The sequence below is a fragment of the Leuresthes tenuis genome, unplaced genomic scaffold (genome assembly GCF_036924035.1).
Source record: "Leuresthes tenuis unplaced genomic scaffold, fLeuTen1.0.hap1 SCAF_9, whole genome shotgun sequence".
NCBI lineage: Eukaryota > Metazoa > Chordata > Actinopteri > Atheriniformes > Atherinopsidae > Leuresthes > Leuresthes tenuis.
The window spans coordinates 19235626-19255620 of record NW_027325363.1 but is presented as its reverse complement, the minus strand read 5'-3'; the positions used below and the strand labels follow the sequence as shown (position 1 = coordinate 19255620).

Genomic DNA, 19995 nt, shown 5'->3' with positions numbered 1-19995 from the left:
CACTGATGAAAGGAGGTTCCCACCTGATGACCCTAATGGCATGTTGGTCAGTACTGCTCACTGGTCTATAGAGGGATTATAGGTAATTATTCAGTGAGACTGGTCCATTTCTTTTTTAACACAAGTTTCTTGTGTTTACTTGGAATCTCAAGCTAAGTTTGAAATTTCAAACACCTCTGATACTGGAAGCTCTGCGAAAATAAAAGAATGAACAGAGTATTTGAAGAATAAGTATTTAACAGAGCACATGGAGCAAGGAAGAGTTTTTTGTTGAGAGTTGTGAGTGAAGTTGCGAATGCATGAGACTGAAACCAACTTCCTCTCAAGGCTGATTTTGGCAGAGTCCCTAAACAAGTGCTGTTGTTGCAGATGTCTGTGAAGATGTGGCCATTATGGGGATTGAACCCATGACCTTGGCGTTATTAGCACCACGCTCTGACCAGCTGAGCTAACCGGCCTACTTTTGAGGTATTTGACGACCAATTTTTTTTTTTTTAGTAGGTGAGTTGAAAGACTTTCAGTTGTTGTTAAAAAAACAAATGACTGCTTTCAATGCAATTATTTTATCATTTGCTGTAATGACTAAGCAAGATTGAAGTCGCTAATTCAAGTCTATCATCGTTGTGTATAGCTTGAACGTAGGCCGTATGGGATACCCAAGTTCATCGCGTAACATCAGCTCAACTCAGACTTACACTGCATGCCCTTTTGAAGATTTCTGACATGGAACAGACCTCGCAAAGCACTTTGTTTGTGTTTGTGCTAACGCTTCTAACCTTCCATTTAAAATCCTGTGACTTAATTTTATGAACGTAAAGACGAGTTTGAATACACTCATCTTTATACTTTTAGTCCTTTCAGTTTTTCTCTGGGAAAAACTCCTTGATAGTGACTCTGGCGCACTCTATATTTTCATTACCCCCTACCCAAACCAGGATTTGAAACCCAGTCCTACTTATCTTTACCTCTTCTATTTCTACCCCCTACTCGTACCAGGGTTTGTATCCCCACCCCGCTATGACAGGCTTGCAGGTGTTGAGAGGCTGGGGTAGCTTGTGGTTGTGGAAGAAAAGATGGTTGTTGAGGTGTGAGGAGCAGTGATGGCTGGCGTTAGGGGAGTAACTCTGGGATGCCAGTGATCAATTTCTTGCGTCTTGGAGGTGTCGTGGGCCAAACTAGATGACACACTGATGAAAGGAGGTTCCCACCTGATGACCCCAATGGCATGTTGGTCAGTACTGCTCACTGGTCTATAGAGGGATTATAGGTAATTATTCAGTGAGACTGGTCCATTTCTTTTTTAACACAAGTTTCTTGTGTTTACTTGGAATCTCAAGCTAAGTTTGAAATTTCAAACACCTCTGATACTGGAAGCTCTGCGAAAATAAAAGAATGAACAGAGTATTTGAAGAATAAGTATTTAACAGAGCACATGGAGCAAGGAAGAGTTTTTTGTTGAGAGTTGTGAGTGAAGTTGCGAATGCATGAGACTGAAACCAACTTCCTCTCAAGGCTGATTTTGGCAGAGTCCCTAAACAAGTGCTGTTGTTGCAGATGTCTGTGAAGATGTGGCCAGTATGGGGATTGAACCCATGACCTTGGCGTTATTAGCACCACGCTCTGACCAGCTGAGCTAACCAGCCTATTTTTGAGGTATTTGACGACCAATTTTTTTTTTTTTTAGTAGGTGAGTTGAAAGACTTTCAGTTGTTGTTAAAAAAACAAATGACTGCTTTCAATGCAATTATTTTATCATTTGCTGTAATGACTAAGCAAGATTGAAGTCGCTAATTCAAGTCTATCATCGTTGTGTATAGCTTGAACGTAGGCCGTATGGGATACCCAAGTTCATCGCGTAACATCAGCTCAACTCAGACTTACACTGCATGCCCTTTTGAAGATTTCTGACATGGAACAGACCTCGCAAAGCACTTTGTTTGTGTTTGTGCTAACGCTTCTAACCTTCCATTTAAAATCCTGTGACTTAATTTTATGAACGTAAAGACGAGTTTGAATACACTCATCTTTATACTTTTAGTCCTTTCAGTTTTTCTCTGGGAAAAACTCCTTGAAAGTGACTCTGGCGCACTCTATATTTTCATTACCCCCTACCCAAACCAGGATTTGAAACCCAGTCCTACTTATCTTTACCTCTTCTATTTCTACCCCCTACTCGTACCAGGGTTTGTATCCCCACCCCGCTATGACAGGCTTGCAGGTGTTGAGAGGCTGGGGTAGCTTGTGGTTGTGGAAGAAAAGATGGTTGTTGAGGTGTGAGGAGCAGTGATGGCTGGCGTTAGGGGAGTAACTCTGGGATGCCAGTGATCAATTTCTTGCGTCTTGGAGGTGTCGTGGGCCAAACTAGATGACACACTGATGAAAGGAGGTTCCCACCTGATGACCCCAATGGCATGTTGGTCAGTACTGCTCACTGGTCTATAGAGGGATTATAGGGAATTATTCAGTGAGACTGGTCCATTTCTTTTTTAACACAAGTTTCTTGTGTTTACTTGGAATCTCAAGCTAAGTTTGAAATTTCAAACACCTCTGATACTGGAAGCTCTGCGAAAATAATAGAATGAACAGAGTATTTGAAGAATAAGTCTTTAACAGAGCACATGGAGCAAGGAAGAGTTTTTTGTTGAGAGTTGTGAGTGAAGTTGCGAAGTTACTGAAACCAACTTCCTCTCAAGGCTGATTTTGGCAGAGTCCCTAAACAAGTGCTGTTGTTGCAGATGTCTGTGAAGATGTGGCCAGTATGGGGATTGAACCCATGACCTTGGCATTATTAGCACCACGCTCTGACCAGCTGAGCTAACCGGCCTACTTTCGAGGTATTTGACGACCAATTTTTTTTTTTTCAGTAGGTGAGTTGAAAGACTTTCAGTTGTTGTTAAAAAAACAAATGACTGCTTTCAATGCAATTATTTCATCATTTGCTGTAATGACTAAGCAGGATTGAAGTCGCTCATTCAAGTCTATCATCGTTGTGTATAGCTTGAACGTAGGCCGTATGGGATACCCAAGTTCATTGTGCAACATCAGCTCAACTCAGACTTACACTGCATGCCCTTCAGAAGATTTCTGACATGGAATAGACCTCGCAAAGCACTTTGTTTGTGCTAACGCTTCAAACCTTCCATTTAAAATCCTGTGACTTAATTTGATGAACGTAAAGACGAGTTTGAATACACTCGTCTTTATACTTTTAGTCCTTTCAGTTTTTCTCTGGGAAAAACTCCTTGATAGTGACTCTGGCGCACTCTATATTTTCATTACCCCCTACCCAAACCAGGGTTTGAAACCCAGTCCTACTCATCTTTACCTCTTCTATTTCTACCCCCTACTCGAACCAGGGTTTGTATCCCCACCCCGCTATGACAGGCTTGCAGGTGTTGAGAGGCTGGGGTAGCTTGTGGTTGTGGAAGAAAAGATGGTTGTTGAGGTGTGAGGAGCAGTGATGGCTGGCGTTAGGGGAGTAACTCTGGGATGCCAGTGATCAATTTCTTGCGTCTTGGAGGTGTCGTGGGCCAAACTAGATGACACACTGATGAAAGGAGGTTCCCACCTGATGACCCCAATGGCATGTTGGTCAGTACTGCTCACTGGTCTATAGAGGGATTATAGGGAATTATTCAGTGAGACTGGTCCATTTCTTTTTTAACACAAGTTTCTTGTGTTTACTTGGAATCTCAAGCTAAGTTTGAAATTTCAAACACCTCTGATACTGGAAGCTCTGCGAAAATAAAAGAATGAACAGAGTATTTGAAGAATAAGTCTTTAACAGAGCACATGGAGCAAGGAAGAGTTTTTTGTTGAGAGTTGTGAGTGAAGTTGCGAATGCATGAGACTGAAACCAACTTCCTCTCAAGGCTGATTTTGGCAGAGTCCCTAAACAAGTGGTGTTGTTGCAGATGTCTGTGAAGATGTGGCCAGTATGGGGATTGAACCCATGACCTTGGCATTATTAGCACCACGCTCTGACCAGCTGAGCTAACTGGCCTACTTTTGAGGTATTTGACGACCAATTTTTTTTTTTTTTAGTAGGTGAGTTGAAAGACTTTCAGTTGTTGTTAAAAAAACAAATGACTGCTTTCAATGCAATTATTTTATCATTTGCTGTAATGACTAAGCAGGGTTGAAGTCGCTAATTCAAGTCTATCATCGTTGTGTATAGCTTGAACGTAGGCCGTATGGGATACCCAAGTTCATCGCGTAACATCAGCTCAACTCAGACTTACACTGCATGCCCTTTTGAAGATTTCTGACATGGAACAGACCTCGCAAAGCACTTTGTTTGTGTTTGTGCTAACGCTTCTAACCTTCTATTTAAAATCCTGTGACTTAATTTTATGAACGTAAAGACGAGTTTGAATACACTCATCTTTATACTTTTAGTCCTTTCAGTTTTTCTCTGGGAAAAACTCCTTGATAGTGACTCTGGCGCACTCTATATTTTCATTACCCCCTACCCAAACCAGGATTTGAAACCCAGTCCTACTTTTCTTTACCTCTTCTATTTCTACCCCCTACTCGTACCAGGGTTTGTATCCCCACCCCGCTATGACAGGCTTGCAGGTGTTGAGAGGCTGGGGTAGCTTGTGGTTGTGGAAGAAAAGATGGTTGTTGAGGTGTGAGGAGCAGTGATGGCTGGCGTTAGGGGAGTAACTCTGGGATGCCAGTGATCAATTTCGTGCGTCTTGGAGGTGTCGTGGGCCAAACTAGATGACACACTGATGAAAGGAGGTTCCCACCTGATGACCCTAATGGCATGTTGGTCAGTACTGCTCACTGGTCTATAGAGGGATTATAGGTAATTATTCAGTGAGACTGGTCCATTTCTTTTTTAACACAAGTTTCTTGTGTTTACTTGGAATCTCAAGCTAAGTTTGAAATTTCAAACACCTCTGATACTGGAAGCTCTGCGAAAATAAAATTATGAACAGAGTATTTGAAGAATAAGTCTTTAACAGAGCACATGGAGCAAGGAAGAGTTTTTCGTTGAGAGTTGTAAGTGAAGTTGCGAATGCATGAGACTGAAACCAACTTCCACTCAAGGCTGATTTTGGCAGAGTCCCTAAACAAGTGCTGTTGTTGCAGATGTCTGTGAAGATGTGGCCAGTATGGGGATTGAACCCATGACCTTGGCGTTATTAGCACCACGCTCTGACCAGCTGAGCTAACCGGCCTACTTTTGAGGTATTTGACGACCAATTTTTTTTTTTTTAGTAGGTGAGTTGAAAGACTTTCAGTTGTTGTTAAAAAAACAAATGACTGCTTTCAATGCAATTATTTTATCATTTGCTGTAATGACTAAGCAAGATTGAAGTCGCTAATTCAAGTCTATCATCGTTGTGTATAGCTTGAACGTAGGCCGTATGGGATACCCAAGTTCATCGCGTAACATCAGCTCAACTCAGACTTACACTGCATGCCCTTTTGAAGATTTCTGACATGGAACAGACCTCGCAAAGCACTTTGTTTGTGTTTGTGCTAACGCTTCTAACCTTCCATTTAAAATCCTGTGACTTAATTTTATGAACGTAAAGACGAGTTTGAATACACTCATCTTTATACTTTTAGTCCTTTCAGTTTTTCTCTGGGAAAAACTCCTTGATAGTGACTCTGGCGCACTCTATATTTTCATTACCCCCTACCCAAACCAGGATTTGAAACCCAGTCCTACTTATCTTTACCTCTTCTATTTCTACCCCCTACTCGAACCAGGGTTTGTATCCCCACCCCGCTATGACAGGCTTGCAGGTGTTGAGAGGCTGGGGTAGCTTGTGGTTGTGGAAGAAAAGATGGTTGTTGAGGTGTGAGGAGCAGTGATGGCTGGCGTTAGGGGAGTAACTCTGGGATGCCAGTGATCAATTTCGTGCGTCTTGGAGGTGTCGTGGGCCAAACTAGATGACACACTGATGAAAGGAGGTTCCCACCTGATGACCCCAATGGCATGTTGGTCAGTACTGCTCACTGGTCTATAGAGGGATTATAGGGAATTATTCAGTGAGACTGGTCCATTTCTTTTTTAACACAAGTTTCTTGTGTTTACTTGGAATCTCAAGCTAAGTTTGAAATTTCAAACACCTCTGATACTGGAAGCTCTGCGAAAATAATAGAATGAACAGAGTATTTGAAGAATAAGTCTTTAACAGAGCACATGGAGCAAGGAAGAGTTTTTTGTTGAGAGTTGTGAGTGAAGTTGCGAAGTTACTGAAACCAACTTCCTCTCAAGGCTGATTTTGGCAGAGTCCCTAAACAAGTGCTGTTGTTGCAGATGTCTGTGAAGATGTGGCCAGTATGGGGATTGAACCCATGACCTTGGCGTTATTAGCACCACGCTCTGACCAGCTGAGCTAACCGGCCTACTTTTGAGGTATTTGACGACCAATTTTTTTTTTTTTTAGTAGGTGAGTTGAAAGACTTTCAGTTGTTGTTAAAAAAACAAATGACTGCTTTCAATGCAATTATTTTATCATTTGCTGTAATGACTAAGCAAGATTGAAGTCGCTAATTCAAGTCTATCATCGTTGTGTATAGCTTGAACGTAGGCCGTATGGGATACCCAAGTTCATCGCGTAACATCAGCTCAACTCAGACTTACACTGCATGCCCTTTTGAAGATTTCTGACATGGAACAGACCTCGCAAAGCACTTTGTTTGTGTTTGTGCTAACGCTTCTAACCTTCCATTTAAAATCCTGTGACTTAATTTTATGAACGTAAAGACGAGTTTGAATACACTCATCTTTATACTTTTAGTCCTTTCAGTTTTTCTCTGGGAAAAACTCCTTGATAGTGACTCTGGCGCACTCTATATTTTCATTACCCCCTACCCAAACCAGGATTTGAAACCCAGTCCTACTTATCTTTACCTCTTCTATTTCTACCCCCTACTCGTACCAGGGTTTGTATCCCCACCACGCTATGACAGGCTTGCAGGTGTTGAGAGGCTGGGGTAGCTTGTGGTTGTGGAAGAAAAGATGGTTGTTGAGGTGTGAGGAGCAGTGATGGCTGGCGTTAGGGGAGTAACTCTGGGATGCCAGTGATCAATTTCGTGCGTCTTGGAGGTGTCGTGGGCCAAACTAGATGACACACTGATGAAAGGAGGTTCCCACCTGATGACCCCAATGGCATGTTGGTCAGTACTGCTCACTGGTCTATATAGGGATTATAGGGAATTATTCAGTGAGACTGGTCCATTTCTTTTTTAACACAAGTTTCTTGTGTTTACTTGGAATCTCAAGCTAAGTTTGAAATTTCAAACACCTCTGATACTGGAAGCTCTGCGAAAATAAAAGAATGAACAGAGTATTTGAAGAATAAGTCTTTAAAAGAGCACATGGAGCAAGGAAGAGTTTTTTATTGAGAGTTGTGAGTGACAGGATGAGGTTGCTAATGCATGAGACCAACTTCCACTCAAGGCTGATTTTGGCAGAGGCCCTAAACAAGTGCTGTTGTTGCAGATGTCTGTGAAGACGTGGCCAGTATGGGGATTGAACCCATGACCTTGGCGTTATTAGCACCACGCTCTGACCAGCTGAGCTAACCGGCCTACTTTTGAGGTATTTGACGACCAATTTTTTTTTTTTTAGTAGGTGAGTTGAAAGACTTTCAGTTGTTGTTAAAAAACAAATGACTGCTTTCAATACAATTATTTTATCATTTGCTGTAATGACTAAGCAGGATTGAAGTCGCTAATTCAAGTCTATCATCGTTGTGTATAGCTTGAACGTAGGCCGTATGGGATACCCAAGTTCATCGCGTAACATCAGCTCAACTCAGACTTACACTGCATGCCCTTTTGAAGATTTCTGACATGGAACAGACCTCGCAAAGCAATTTGTTTGTGTTTGTGCTAACGCTTCTAACCTTCCATTTAAAATCCTGTGACTTAATTTTATGAACGTAAAGACGAGTTTGAATACACTCATCTTTATACTTTTAGTCCTTTCAGTTTTTCTCTGGGAAAAACTCCTTGATAGTGACTCTGGCGCACTCTATATTTTCATTACCCCCTACCCAAACCAGGATTTGAAACCCAGTCCTACTTATCTTTACCTCTTCTATTTCTACCCCCTACTCGAACCAGGGTTTGTATCCCCACCCCGCTATGACAGGCTTGCAGGTGTTGAGAGGCTGGGGTAGCTTGTGGTTGTGGAAGAAAAGATGGTTGTTGAGGTGTGAGGAGCAGTGATGGCTGGCGTTAGGGGAGTAACTCTGGGATGCCAGTGATCAATTTCGTGTGTCTTGGAGGTGTCGTGGGCCAAACTAGATGACACACTGATGAAAGGAGGTTCCCACCTGATGACCCCAATGGCATGTTGGTCAGTACTGCTCACTGGTCTATAGAGGGATTATAGGTAATTATTCAGTGAGACTGGTCCATTTCTTTTTTAACACAAGTTTCTTGTGTTTACTTGGAATCTCAAGCTAAGTTTGAAATTTCAAACACCTCTGATACTGGAAGCTCTGCGAAAATAATAGAATGAACAGAGTATTTGAAGAATAAGTCTTTAACAGAGTACATGGAGCAAGGAAGAGTTTTTTGTTGAGAGTTGTGAGTGAAGTTGCGAAGTTACTGAAACCAACTTCCTCTCAAGGCTGATTTTGGCAGAGTCCCTAAACAAGTGCTGTTGTTGCAGATGTCTGTGAAGATGTGGCCAGTATGGGGATTGAACCCATGACCTTGGCGTTATTAGCACCACGCTCTGACCAGCTGAGCTAACCGGCCTACTTTTGAGGTATTTGACGACCAATTTTTTTTTTTTTTAGTAGGTGAGTTGAAAGACTTTCAGTTGTTGTTAAAAAAACAAATGACTGCTTTCAATGCAATTATTTTATCATTTGCTGTAATGACTAAGCAAGATTGAAGTCGCTAATTCAAGTCTATCATCGTTGTGTATAGCTTGAACGTAGGCCGTATGGGATACCCAAGTTCATCGCGTAACATCAGCTCAACTCAGACTTACACTGCATGCCCTTTTGAAGATTTCTGACATGGAACAGACCTCGAAAAGCACTTTGTTTGTGTTTGTGCTAACGCTTCTAACCTTCCATTTAAAATCCTGTGACTTAATTTTATGAACGTAAAGACGAGTTTGAATACACTCATCTTTATACTTTTAGTCCTTTCAGTTTTTCTCTGGGAAAAACTCCTTGATAGTGACTCTGGCGCACTCTATATTTTCATTACCCCCTACCCAAACCAGGATTTGAAACCCAGTCCTACTTATCTTTACCTCTTCTATTTCTACCCCCTACTCGAACCAGGGTTTGTATCCCCACCCCGCTATGACAGGCTTGCAGGTGTTGAGAGGCTGGGGTAGCTTGTGGTTGTGGAAGAAAAGATGGTTGTTGAGGTGTGAGGAGCAGTGATGGCTGGCGTTAGGGGAGTAACTCTGGGATGCCAGTGATCAATTTCGTGCGTCTTGGAGGTGTCGTGGGCCAAACTAGATGACACACTGATGAAAGGAGGTTCCCACCTGATGACCCCAATGGCATGTTGGTCAGTACTGCTCACTGGTCTATAGAGGGATTATAGGTAATTATTCAGTGAGACTGGTCCATTTCTTTTTTAACACAAGTTTCTTGTGTTTACTTGGAATCTCAAGCTAAGTTTGAAATTTCAAACACCTCTGATACTGGAAGCTCTGCGAAAATAATAGAATGAACAGAGTATTTGAAGAATAAGTCTTTAACAGAGTACATGGAGCAAGGAAGAGTTTTTTGTTGAGAGTTGTGAGTGAAGTTGCGAAGTTACTGAAACCAACTTCCTCTCAAGGCTGATTTTGGCAGAGTCCCTAAACAAGTGCTGTTGTTGCAGATGTCTGTGAAGATGTGGCCAGTATGGGGATTGAACCCATGACCTTGGCGTTATTAGCACCACGCTCTGACCAGCTGAGCTAACCGGCCTACTTTTGAGGTATTTGACGACCAATTTTTTTTTTTTTTAGTAGGTGAGTTGAAAGACTTTCAGTTGTTGTTAAAAAAACAAATGACTGCTTTCAATGCAATTATTTTATCATTTGCTGTAATGACTAAGCAAGATTGAAGTCGCTAATTCAAGTCTATCATCGTTGTGTATAGCTTGAACGTAGGCCGTATGGGATACCCAAGTTCATCGCGTAACATCAGCTCAACTCAGACTTACACTGCATGCCCTTTTGAAGATTTCTGACATGGAACAGACCTCGCAAAGCACTTTGTTTGTGTTTGTGCTAACGCTTCTAACCTTCCATTTAAAATCCTGTGACTTAATTTTATGAACGTAAAGACGAGTTTGAATACACTCATCTTTATACTTTTAGTCCTTTCAGTTTTTCTCTGGGAAAAACTCCTTGATAGTGACTCTGGCGCACTCTATATTTTCATTACCCCCTACCCAAACCAGGATTTGAAACCCAGTCCTACTTATCTTTACCTCTTCTATTTCTACCCCCTACTCGTACCAGGGTTTGTATCCCCACCACGCTATGACAGGCTTGCAGGTGTTGAGAGGCTGGGGTAGCTTGTGGTTGTGGAAGAAAAGATGGTTGTTGAGGTGTGAGGAGCAGTGATGGCTGGCGTTAGGGGAGTAACTCTGGGATGCCAGTGATCAATTTCGTGCGTCTTGGAGGTGTCGTGGGCCAAACTAGATGACACACTGATGAAAGGAGGTTCCCACCTGATGACCCCAATGGCATGTTGGTCAGTACTGCTCACTGGTCTATATAGGGATTATAGGGAATTATTCAGTGAGACTGGTCCATTTCTTTTTTAACACAAGTTTCTTGTGTTTACTTGGAATCTCAAGCTAAGTTTGAAATTTCAAACACCTCTGATACTGGAAGCTCTGCGAAAATAAAAGAATGAACAGAGTATTTGAAGAATAAGTCTTTAAAAGAGCACATGGAGCAAGGAAGAGTTTTTTATTGAGAGTTGTGAGTGACAGGATGAGGTTGCTAATGCATGAGACCAACTTCCACTCAAGGCTGATTTTGGCAGAGGCCCTAAACAAGTGCTGTTGTTGCAGATGTCTGTGAAGATGTGGCCAGTATGGGGATTGAACCCATGACCTTGGCGTTATTAGCACCACGCTCTGACCAGCTGAGCTAACCGGCCTACTTTTGAGGTATTTGACGACCAATTTTTTTTTTTTTAGTAGGTGAGTTGAAAGACTTTCAGTTGTTGTTAAAAAACAAATGACTGCTTTCAATACAATTATTTTATCATTTGCTGTAATGACTAAGCAGGATTGAAGTCGCTAATTCAAGTCTATCATCGTTGTGTATAGCTTGAACGTAGGCCGTATGGGATACCCAAGTTCATCGCGTAACATCAGCTCAACTCAGACTTACACTGCATGCCCTTTTGAAGATTTCTGACATGGAACAGACCTCGCAAAGCACTTTGTTTGTGTTTGTGCTAACGCTTCTAACCTTCCATTTAAAATCCTGTGACTTAATTTTATGAACGTAAAGACGAGTTTGAATACACTCATCTTTATACTTTTAGTCCTTTCAGTTTTTCTCTGGGAAAAACTCCTTGATAGTGACTCTGGCGCACTCTATATTTTCATTACCCCCTACCCAAACCAGGATTTGAAACCCAGTCCTACTTATCTTTACCTCTTCTATTTCTACCCCCTACTCGAACCAGGGTTTGTATCCCCACCCCGCTATGACAGGCTTGCAGGTGTTGAGAGGCTGGGGTAGCTTGTGGTTGTGGAAGAAAAGATGGTTGTTGAGGTGTGAGGAGCAGTGATGGCTGGCGTTAGGGGAGTAACTCTGGGATGCCAGTGATCAATTTCGTGCGTCTTGGAGGTGTCGTGGGCCAAACTAGATGACACACTGATGAAAGGAGGTTCCCACCTGATGACCCCAATGGCATGTTGGTCAGTACTGCTCACTGGTCTATAGAGGGATTATAGGTAATTATTCAGTGAGACTGGTCCATTTCTTTTTTAACACAAGTTTCTTGTGTTTACTTGGAATCTCAAGCTAAGTTTGAAATTTCAAACACCTCTGATACTGGAAGCTCTGCGAAAATAATAGAATGAACAGAGTATTTGAAGAATAAGTCCTTAACAGAGTACATGGAGCAAGGAAGAGTTTTTTGTTGAGAGTTGTGAGTGAAGTTGCGAAGTTACTGAAACCAACTTCCTCTCAAGGCTGATTTTGGCAGAGTCCCTAAACAAGTGCTGTTGTTGCAGATGTCTGTGAAGATGTGGCCAGTATGGGGATTGAACCCATGACCTTGGCGTTATTAGCACCACGCTCTGACCAGCTGAGCTAACCGGCCTACTTTTGAGGTATTTGACGACCAATTTTTTTTTTTTTTAGTAGGTGAGTTGAAAGACTTTCAGTTGTTGTTAAAAAAACAAATGACTGCTTTCAATGCAATTATTTTATCATTTGCTGTAATGACTAAGCAAGATTGAAGTCGCTAATTCAAGTCTATCATCGTTGTGTATAGCTTGAACGTAGGCCGTATGGGATACCCAAGTTCATCGCGTAACATCAGCTCAACTCAGACTTACACTGCATGCCCTTTTGAAGATTTCTGACATGGAACAGACCTCGCAAAGCACTTTGTTTGTGTTTGTGCTAACGCTTCTAACCTTCCATTTAAAATCCTGTGACTTAATTTTATGAACGTAAAGACGAGTTTGAATACACTCATCTTTATACTTTTAGTCCTTTCAGTTTTTCTCTGGGAAAAACTCCTTGATAGTGACTCTGGCGCACTCTATATTTTCATTACCCCCTACCCAAACCAGGATTTGAAACCCAGTCCTACTTATCTTTACCTCTTCTATTTCTACCCCCTACTCGTACCAGGGTTTGTATCCCCACCACGCTATGACAGGCTTGCAGGTGTTGAGAGGCTGGGGTAGCTTGTGGTTGTGGAAGAAAAGATGGTTGTTGAGGTGTGAGGAGCAGTGATGGCTGGCGTTAGGGGAGTAACTCTGGGATGCCAGTGATCAATTTCGTGCGTCTTGGAGGTGTCGTGGGCCAAACTAGATGACACACTGATGAAAGGAGGTTCCCACCTGATGACCCCAATGGCATGTTGGTCAGTACTGCTCACTGGTCTATATAGGGATTATAGGGAATTATTCAGTGAGACTGGTCCATTTCTTTTTTAACACAAGTTTCTTGTGTTTACTTGGAATCTCAAGCTAAGTTTGAAATTTCAAACACCTCTGATACTGGAAGCTCTGCGAAAATAAAAGAATGAACAGAGTATTTGAAGAATAAGTCTTTAAAAGAGCACATGGAGCAAGGAAGAGTTTTTTATTGAGAGTTGTGAGTGACAGGATGAGGTTGCTAATGCATGAGACCAACTTCCACTCAAGGCTGATTTTGGCAGAGGCCCTAAACAAGTGCTGTTGTTGCAGATGTCTGTGAAGATGTGGCCAGTATGGGGATTGAACCCATGACCTTGGCGTTATTAGCACCACGCTCTGACCAGCTGAGCTAACCGGCCTACTTTTGAGGTATTTGACGACCAATTTTTTTTTTTTTAGTAGGTGAGTTGAAAGACTTTCAGTTGTTGTTAAAAAACAAATGACTGCTTTCAATACAATTATTTTATCATTTGCTGTAATGACTAAGCAGGATTGAAGTCGCTCATTCAAGTCTATCATCGTTGTGTATAGCTTGAACGTAGGCCGTATCAGCTCAACTCAGACTTACACTGCATGCCCTTTTGAAGATTTCTGACATGGAACAGACCTCGCAAAGCACTTTGTTTGTGTTTGTGCTAATGCTTTAAACCTTCCATTTAAAATCCTGTGACTTAATTTTATGAACGTAAAGACGAGTTTGAATACACCCATCTTTATACTTTTAGTCCTTTCAGTTTTTCTCTGGGAAAAACTCCTTGATAGTGACTCTGGCGCCCTCTATATTTTCATTACCCCCTACCCAAACCAGGGTTTGAAACCCAGTCCTACTCATCTTTACCTCTTCTATTTCTACCCCCTACTCGAACCAGGGTTTGTATCCCCACCCCGCTATGACAGGCTTGCAGGTGTTGAGAGGCTGGGGTAGCTTTTGGTTGTGGAAGAAAAGATGGTTGTTGAGGTGTGAGGAGCAGTGATGGCTGGCGTTAGGGGAGTAACTCTGGGATGCCAGTGATCAATTTCTTGCGTCTTAGAGGTGTCGTGGGCCAAACTAGATGACACACTGATGAAAGGAGGTTCCCACCTGATGACCCTAATGGCATGTTGGTCAGTACTGCTCACTGGTCTATAGAGGGATTATAGGTAATTATTCAGTGAGACTGGTCCATTTCTTTTTTAACACAAGTTTCTGGTGTTTACTTGGAATCTCAAGCTAAGTTTGAAATTTCAAACACCTCTGATACTGGAAGCTCTGCGAAAATAAAAGAATGAACAGAGTATTTGAAGAATAAGTCTTTAACAGAGCACATGGAGCAAGGAAGAGTTTTTAGTTGAGAGTTGTGAGTGAAATTGCGAATGCATGAGACTGAAACCAACTTCCACTCAAGGCTGATTTTGGCAGAGTCCCTAAACAAGTGCTGTTGTTGCAGATGTCTGTGAAGATGTGGCCAGTATGGGGATTGAACCCATGACCTTGGCGTTATTAGCACCACGCTCTGACCAGCTGAGCTAACCGGCCTACTTTTGAGGTATTTGACGACCAATTTTTTTTTTTTTTAGTAGGTGAGTTGAAAGACTTTCAGTTGTTGTTAAAAAAACAAATGACTGCTTTCAATGCAATTATTTTATCATTTGCTGTAATGACTAAGCAGGATTGAAGTCGCTCATTCAAGTCTATCATCGTTGTGTATAGCTTGAACGTAGGCCGTATGGGATACCCAAGTTCATCGCGTAACATCAGCTCAACTCAGACTTACACTGCATGCCCTTTTGAAGATTTCTGACATGGAACAGACCTCGCAAAGCACTTTGTTTGTGTTTGTGCTAACGCTTCTAACCTTCCATTTAAAATCCTGTGACTTAATTTTATGAACGTAAAGACGAGTTTGAATACACTCATCTTTATACTTTTAGTCCTTTCAGTTTTTCTCTGGGAAAAACTCCTTGATAGTGACTCTGGCGCACTCTATATTTTCATTACCCCCTACCCAAACCAGGATTTGAAACCCAGTCCTACTTATCTTTACCTCTTCTATTTCTACCCCCTACTCGAACCAGGGTTTGTATCCCCACCCCGCTATGACAGGCTTGCAGGTGTTGAGAGGCTGGGGTAGCTTGTGGTTGTGGAAGAAAAGATGGTTGTTGAGGTGTGAGGAGCAGTGATGGCTGGCGTTAGGGGAGTAACTCTGGGATGCCAGTGATCAATTTCGTGCGTCTTGGAGGTGTCGTGGGCCAAACTAGATGACACACTGATGAAAGGAGGTTCCCACCTGATGACCCCAATGGCATGTTGGTCAGTACTGCTCACTGGTCTATAGAGGGATTATAGGTAATTATTCAGTGAGACTGGTCCATTTCTTTTTTAACACAAGTTTCTTGTGTTTACTTGGAATCTCAAGCTAAGTTTGAAATTTCAAACACCTCTGATACTGGAAGCTCTGCGAAAATAATAGAATGAACAGAGTATTTGAAGAATAAGTCTTTAACAGAGCACATGGAGCAAGGAAGAGTTTTTTGTTGAGAGTTGTGAGTGAAGTTGCGAAGTTACTGAAACCAACTTCCTCTCAAGGCTGATTTTGGCAGAGTCCCTAAACAAGTGCTGTTGTTGCAGATGTCTGTGAAGATGTGGCCAGTATGGGGATTGAACCCATGACCTTGGCGTTATTAGCACCACGCTCTGACCAGCTGAGCTAACCGGCCTACTTTTGAGGTATTTGACGACCAATTTTTTTTTTTTTTAGTAGGTGAGTTGAAAGACTTTCAGTTGTTGTTAAAAAAACAAATGACTGCTTTCAATGCAATTATTTTATCATTTGCTGTAATGACTAAGCAGGATTGAAGTCGCTCATTCAAGTCTATCATCGTTGTGTATGGCTTGAACGTAGGCTGTATGGGATACCCAAGTTCATCGCGTAACATCAGCTCAACTCAGACTTACACTGCATGCCCTTTTGAAGATTTCTGACATGGAACAGACCTCGCAAAGCACTTTGTTTGTGTTTGTGCTAACGCTTCTAACCTTCCATTTAAAATCCTGTGACTTAATTTTATGAACGTAAAGATGAGTTTGAATACACTCATCTTTATACTTTTAGTCCTTTCAGTTTTTCTCTGGGAAAAACTCCTTGATAGTGACTCTGGCGCACTCTATATTTTCATTACCCCCTACCCAAACCAGGATTTGAAACCCAGTCGTACTTTTCTTTACCTCTTCTATTTCTACCCCCTACTCGTACCAGGGTTTGTATCCCCACCCCGCTATGACAGGCTTGCAGGTGTTGAGAGGCTGGGGTAGCTTGTGGTTGTGGAAGAAAAGATGGTTGTTGTGGTGTGAGGAGCAGTGATGGCTGGCGTTAGGGGAGTAACTCTGGGATGCCAGTGATCAATTTCGTGCGTCTTGGAGGTGTCGTGGACCAAACTAGATGACACACTGATGAAAGGAGGTTCCCACCTGATGACCCTAATGGCATGTTGGTCAGTACTGCTCACTGGTCTATAGAGGGATTATAGGTAATTATTCAGTGAGACTGGTCCATTTCTTTTTTAACACAAGTTTCTTGTGTTTACTTGGAATCTCAAGCTAAGTTTGAAATTTCAAACACCTCTGATACTGGAAGCTCTGCGAAAATAAAAGAATGAACAGAGTATTTGAAGAATAAGTCTTTAACAGAGCACATGGAGCAAGGAAGAGTTTTTTGTTGAGAGTTGTGAGTGAAGTTGCGAATGCATGAGACTGAAACCAACTTCCTCTCAAGGCTGATTTTGGCAGAGTCCCTAAACAAGTGGTGTTGTTGCAGATGTCTGTGAAGATGTGGCCAGTATGGGGATTGAACCCATGACCTTGGCGTTATTAGCACCACGCTCTGACCAGCTGAGCTAACCGGCCTACTTTTGAGGTATTTGACGACCAATTTTTTTTTTTTTAGTAGGTGAGTTGAAAGACTTTCAGTTGTTGTTAAAAAAACAAATGACTGCTTTCAATGCAATTATTTTATCATTTGCTGTAATGACTAAGCAAGATTGAAGTCGCTAATTCAAGTCTATCATCGTTGTGTATAGCTTGAACGTAGGCCGTATGGGATACCCAAGTTCATCGCGTAACATCAGCTCTACTCAGACTTACACTGCATGCCCTTTTGAAGATTTCTGACATGGAACAGACCTCGCAAAGCACTTTGTTTGTGTTTGTGCTAACGCTTCTAACCTTCCATTTAAAATCCTGTGACTTAATTTTATGAACGTAAAGACGAGTTTGAATACACTCATCTTTATACTTTTAGTCCTTTCAGTTTTTCTCTGGGAAAAACTCCTTGATAGTGACTCTGGCGCACTCTATATTTTCATTACCCCCTACCCAAACCAGGATTTGAAACCCAGTCCTACTTATCTTTACCTCTTCTATTTCTACCCCCTACTCGTACCAGGGTTTGTATCCCCACCCCGCTATGACAGGCTTGCAGGTGTTGAGAGGCTGGGGTAGCTTGTGGTTGTGGAAGAAAAGATGGTTGTTGAGGTGTGAGGAGCAGTGATGGCTGGCGTTAGGGGAGTAACTCTGGGATGCCAGTGATCAATTTCGTGCGTCTTGGAGGTGTCGTGGGCCAAACTAGATGACACACTGATGAAAGGAGGTTCCCACCTGATGACCCCAATGGCATGTTGGTCAGTACTGCTCACTGGTCTATAGAGGGATTATAGGTAATTATTCAGTGAGACTGGTCCATTTCTTTTTTAACACAAGTTTCTTGTGTTTACTTGGAATCTCAAGCTAAGTTTGAAATTTCAAACACCTCTGATACTGGAAGCTCTGCGAAAATAAAAGAATGAACAGAGTATTTGAAGAATAAGTCTTTAAAAGAGCACATGGAGCAAGGAAGAGTTTTTTGTTGAGAGTTGTGAGTGACAGAATGAGGTTGCTAATGCATGAGACTGAAACCAACTTCCACTCAAGGCTGATTTTGGCAGAGTCCCTAAACAAGTGCTGTTGTTGCAGATGTCTGTGAAGATGTGGCCAGTATGGGGATTGAACCCATGACCTTGGCGTTATTAGCACCACGCTCTGACCAGCTGAGCTAACCGGCCTACTTTTGAGGTATTTGACGACCAATTTTTTTTTTTTTTAGTAGGTGAGTTGAAAGACTTTCAGTTGTTGTTAAATAAACAAATGACTGCTTTCAATGCAATTATTTTATCATTTGCTGTAATGACTAAGCAGGATTGAAGTCGCTCATTCAAGTCTATCATCGTTGTGTATAGCTTGAACGTAGGCCGTATGGGATACCCAAGTTCATCGCGTAACATCAGCTCAACTCAGACTTACACTGCATGCCCTTTTGAAGATTTCTGACATGGAACAGACCTCGCAAAGCACTTTGTTTGTGTTTGTGCTAATGCTTTAAACCTTCCATTTAAAATCCTGTGACTTAATTTTATGAACGTAAAGACGAGTTTGAATACACTCATCTTTATACTTTTAGTCCTTTCAGTTTTTCTCTGGGAAAAACTCCTTGATAGTGACTCTGGCGCCCTCTATATTTTCATTACCCCCTACCCAAACCAGGGTTTGAAACCCAGTCCTACTCATCTTTACCTCTTCTATTTCTACCCCCTACTCGAACCAGGGTTTGTATCCCCACCCCGCTATGACAGGCTTGCAGGTGTTGAGAGGCTGGGGTAGCTTGTGGTTGTGGAAGAAAAGATGGTTGTTGAGGTGTGAGGAGCAGTGATGGCTGGCGTTAGGGGAGTAACTCTGGGATGCCAGTGATCAATCTCTTGCGTCTTGGAGGTGTCGTGGGCCAAACTAGATGACACACTGATGAAAGGAGGTTCCCACCTGATGACCCCAATGGCATGTTGGTCAGTAGTGCTCACTGGTCTATAGAGGGATTATAGGGAATTATTCAGTGAGACTGGTCCATTTCTTTTTTAACACAAGTTTCTTGTGTTTACTTGGAATCTCAAGCTAAGTTTGAAATTTCAAACACCTCTGATACTGGAAGCTCTGCGAAAATAATAGAATGAACAGAGTATTTGAAGAATAAGTCTTTAACAGAGCACATGGAGCAAGGAAGAGTTTTTTGTTGAGAGTTGTGAGTGAAGTTGCGAAGTTACTGAAACCAACTTCCTCTAAAGGCTGATTTTGGCAGAGTCCCTAAACAAGTGGTGTTGTTGCAGATGTCTGTGAAGATGTGGCCAGTATGGGGATTGAACCCATGACCTTGGCGTTATTAGCACCACGCTCTGACCAGCTGAGCTAACCGGCCTACTTTTGAGGTATTTGACGACCAATTTTTTTTTTTTTTAGTAGGTGAGTTGAAAGACTTTCAGTTGTTGTTAAAAAAACAAATGACTGCTTTCAATGCAATTATTTTATCATTTGCTGTAATGACTAAGCAGGATTGAAGTCGCTAATTCAAGTCTATCATCGTTGTGTATAGCTTGAACGTAGGCCGTATGGGATACCCAAGTTCATCGCGTAACATCAGCTCAACTCAGACTTACACTGCATGCCCTTTTGAAGATTTCTGACATGGAACAGACCTCGCAAAGCACTTTGTTTGTGTTTGTGCTAACGCTTCTAACCTTCCATTTAAAATCCTGTGACTTAATTTTATGAACGTAAAGACGAGTTTGAATACACTCATCTTTATACTTTTAGTCCTTTCAGTTTTTCTCTGGGAAAAACTCCTTGATAGTGACTCTGGCGCACTCTATATTTTCATTCTCCCCTACCCAAACCAGGATTTGAAACCCAGTCCTACTTATCTTTACCTCTTCTATTTCTACCCCCTACTCGAACCAGGGTTTGTATCCCCACCCCGCTATGACAGGCTTGCAGGTGTTGAGAGGCTGGGGTAGCTTGTGGTTGTGGAAGAAAAGATGGTTGTT

The 19995-nt window shown here is 42.1% G+C and overlaps 17 non-coding genes across 17 annotated transcripts; all 17 read right to left on the bottom strand.

The window, feature by feature from the left end:
- Positions 1–384: 384 nt before the first annotated feature.
- On the bottom strand, positions 385–458 carry trnai-aau (transfer RNA isoleucine (anticodon AAU)). The gene has a single exon. It is a non-coding gene; the product is annotated as a tRNA-Ile (tRNA).
- A 1111-nt stretch (positions 459–1569) lies between these two features.
- trnai-aau (transfer RNA isoleucine (anticodon AAU)) lies at positions 1570–1643 on the bottom strand. Its single transcript has one exon. It is a non-coding gene; the product is annotated as a tRNA-Ile (tRNA).
- A 1107-nt stretch (positions 1644–2750) lies between these two features.
- On the bottom strand, positions 2751–2824 carry trnai-aau (transfer RNA isoleucine (anticodon AAU)). The gene has a single exon. It is a non-coding gene; the product is annotated as a tRNA-Ile (tRNA).
- A 1105-nt stretch (positions 2825–3929) lies between these two features.
- trnai-aau (transfer RNA isoleucine (anticodon AAU)) lies at positions 3930–4003 on the bottom strand. The gene has a single exon. It is a non-coding gene; the product is annotated as a tRNA-Ile (tRNA).
- A 1112-nt stretch (positions 4004–5115) lies between these two features.
- Positions 5116–5189, bottom strand: trnai-aau (transfer RNA isoleucine (anticodon AAU)). Its single transcript has one exon. It is a non-coding gene; the product is annotated as a tRNA-Ile (tRNA).
- A 1106-nt stretch (positions 5190–6295) lies between these two features.
- On the bottom strand, positions 6296–6369 carry trnai-aau (transfer RNA isoleucine (anticodon AAU)). The gene has a single exon. It is a non-coding gene; the product is annotated as a tRNA-Ile (tRNA).
- Positions 6370–7483: 1114 nt separating this feature from the next.
- trnai-aau (transfer RNA isoleucine (anticodon AAU)) lies at positions 7484–7557 on the bottom strand. The gene has a single exon. It is a non-coding gene; the product is annotated as a tRNA-Ile (tRNA).
- Positions 7558–8662: 1105 nt separating this feature from the next.
- Positions 8663–8736, bottom strand: trnai-aau (transfer RNA isoleucine (anticodon AAU)). The gene has a single exon. It is a non-coding gene; the product is annotated as a tRNA-Ile (tRNA).
- A 1107-nt stretch (positions 8737–9843) lies between these two features.
- Positions 9844–9917, bottom strand: trnai-aau (transfer RNA isoleucine (anticodon AAU)). The gene has a single exon. It is a non-coding gene; the product is annotated as a tRNA-Ile (tRNA).
- A 1114-nt stretch (positions 9918–11031) lies between these two features.
- trnai-aau (transfer RNA isoleucine (anticodon AAU)) lies at positions 11032–11105 on the bottom strand. Its single transcript has one exon. It is a non-coding gene; the product is annotated as a tRNA-Ile (tRNA).
- A 1105-nt stretch (positions 11106–12210) lies between these two features.
- Positions 12211–12284, bottom strand: trnai-aau (transfer RNA isoleucine (anticodon AAU)). Its single transcript has one exon. It is a non-coding gene; the product is annotated as a tRNA-Ile (tRNA).
- A 1114-nt stretch (positions 12285–13398) lies between these two features.
- On the bottom strand, positions 13399–13472 carry trnai-aau (transfer RNA isoleucine (anticodon AAU)). Its single transcript has one exon. It is a non-coding gene; the product is annotated as a tRNA-Ile (tRNA).
- Positions 13473–14555: 1083 nt separating this feature from the next.
- Positions 14556–14629, bottom strand: trnai-aau (transfer RNA isoleucine (anticodon AAU)). Its single transcript has one exon. It is a non-coding gene; the product is annotated as a tRNA-Ile (tRNA).
- Positions 14630–15736: 1107 nt separating this feature from the next.
- trnai-aau (transfer RNA isoleucine (anticodon AAU)) lies at positions 15737–15810 on the bottom strand. Its single transcript has one exon. It is a non-coding gene; the product is annotated as a tRNA-Ile (tRNA).
- A 1112-nt stretch (positions 15811–16922) lies between these two features.
- Positions 16923–16996, bottom strand: trnai-aau (transfer RNA isoleucine (anticodon AAU)). Its single transcript has one exon. It is a non-coding gene; the product is annotated as a tRNA-Ile (tRNA).
- A 1119-nt stretch (positions 16997–18115) lies between these two features.
- On the bottom strand, positions 18116–18189 carry trnai-aau (transfer RNA isoleucine (anticodon AAU)). Its single transcript has one exon. It is a non-coding gene; the product is annotated as a tRNA-Ile (tRNA).
- A 1107-nt stretch (positions 18190–19296) lies between these two features.
- trnai-aau (transfer RNA isoleucine (anticodon AAU)) lies at positions 19297–19370 on the bottom strand. Its single transcript has one exon. It is a non-coding gene; the product is annotated as a tRNA-Ile (tRNA).
- Between the last annotated feature and the right edge of the window lie 625 nt (positions 19371–19995).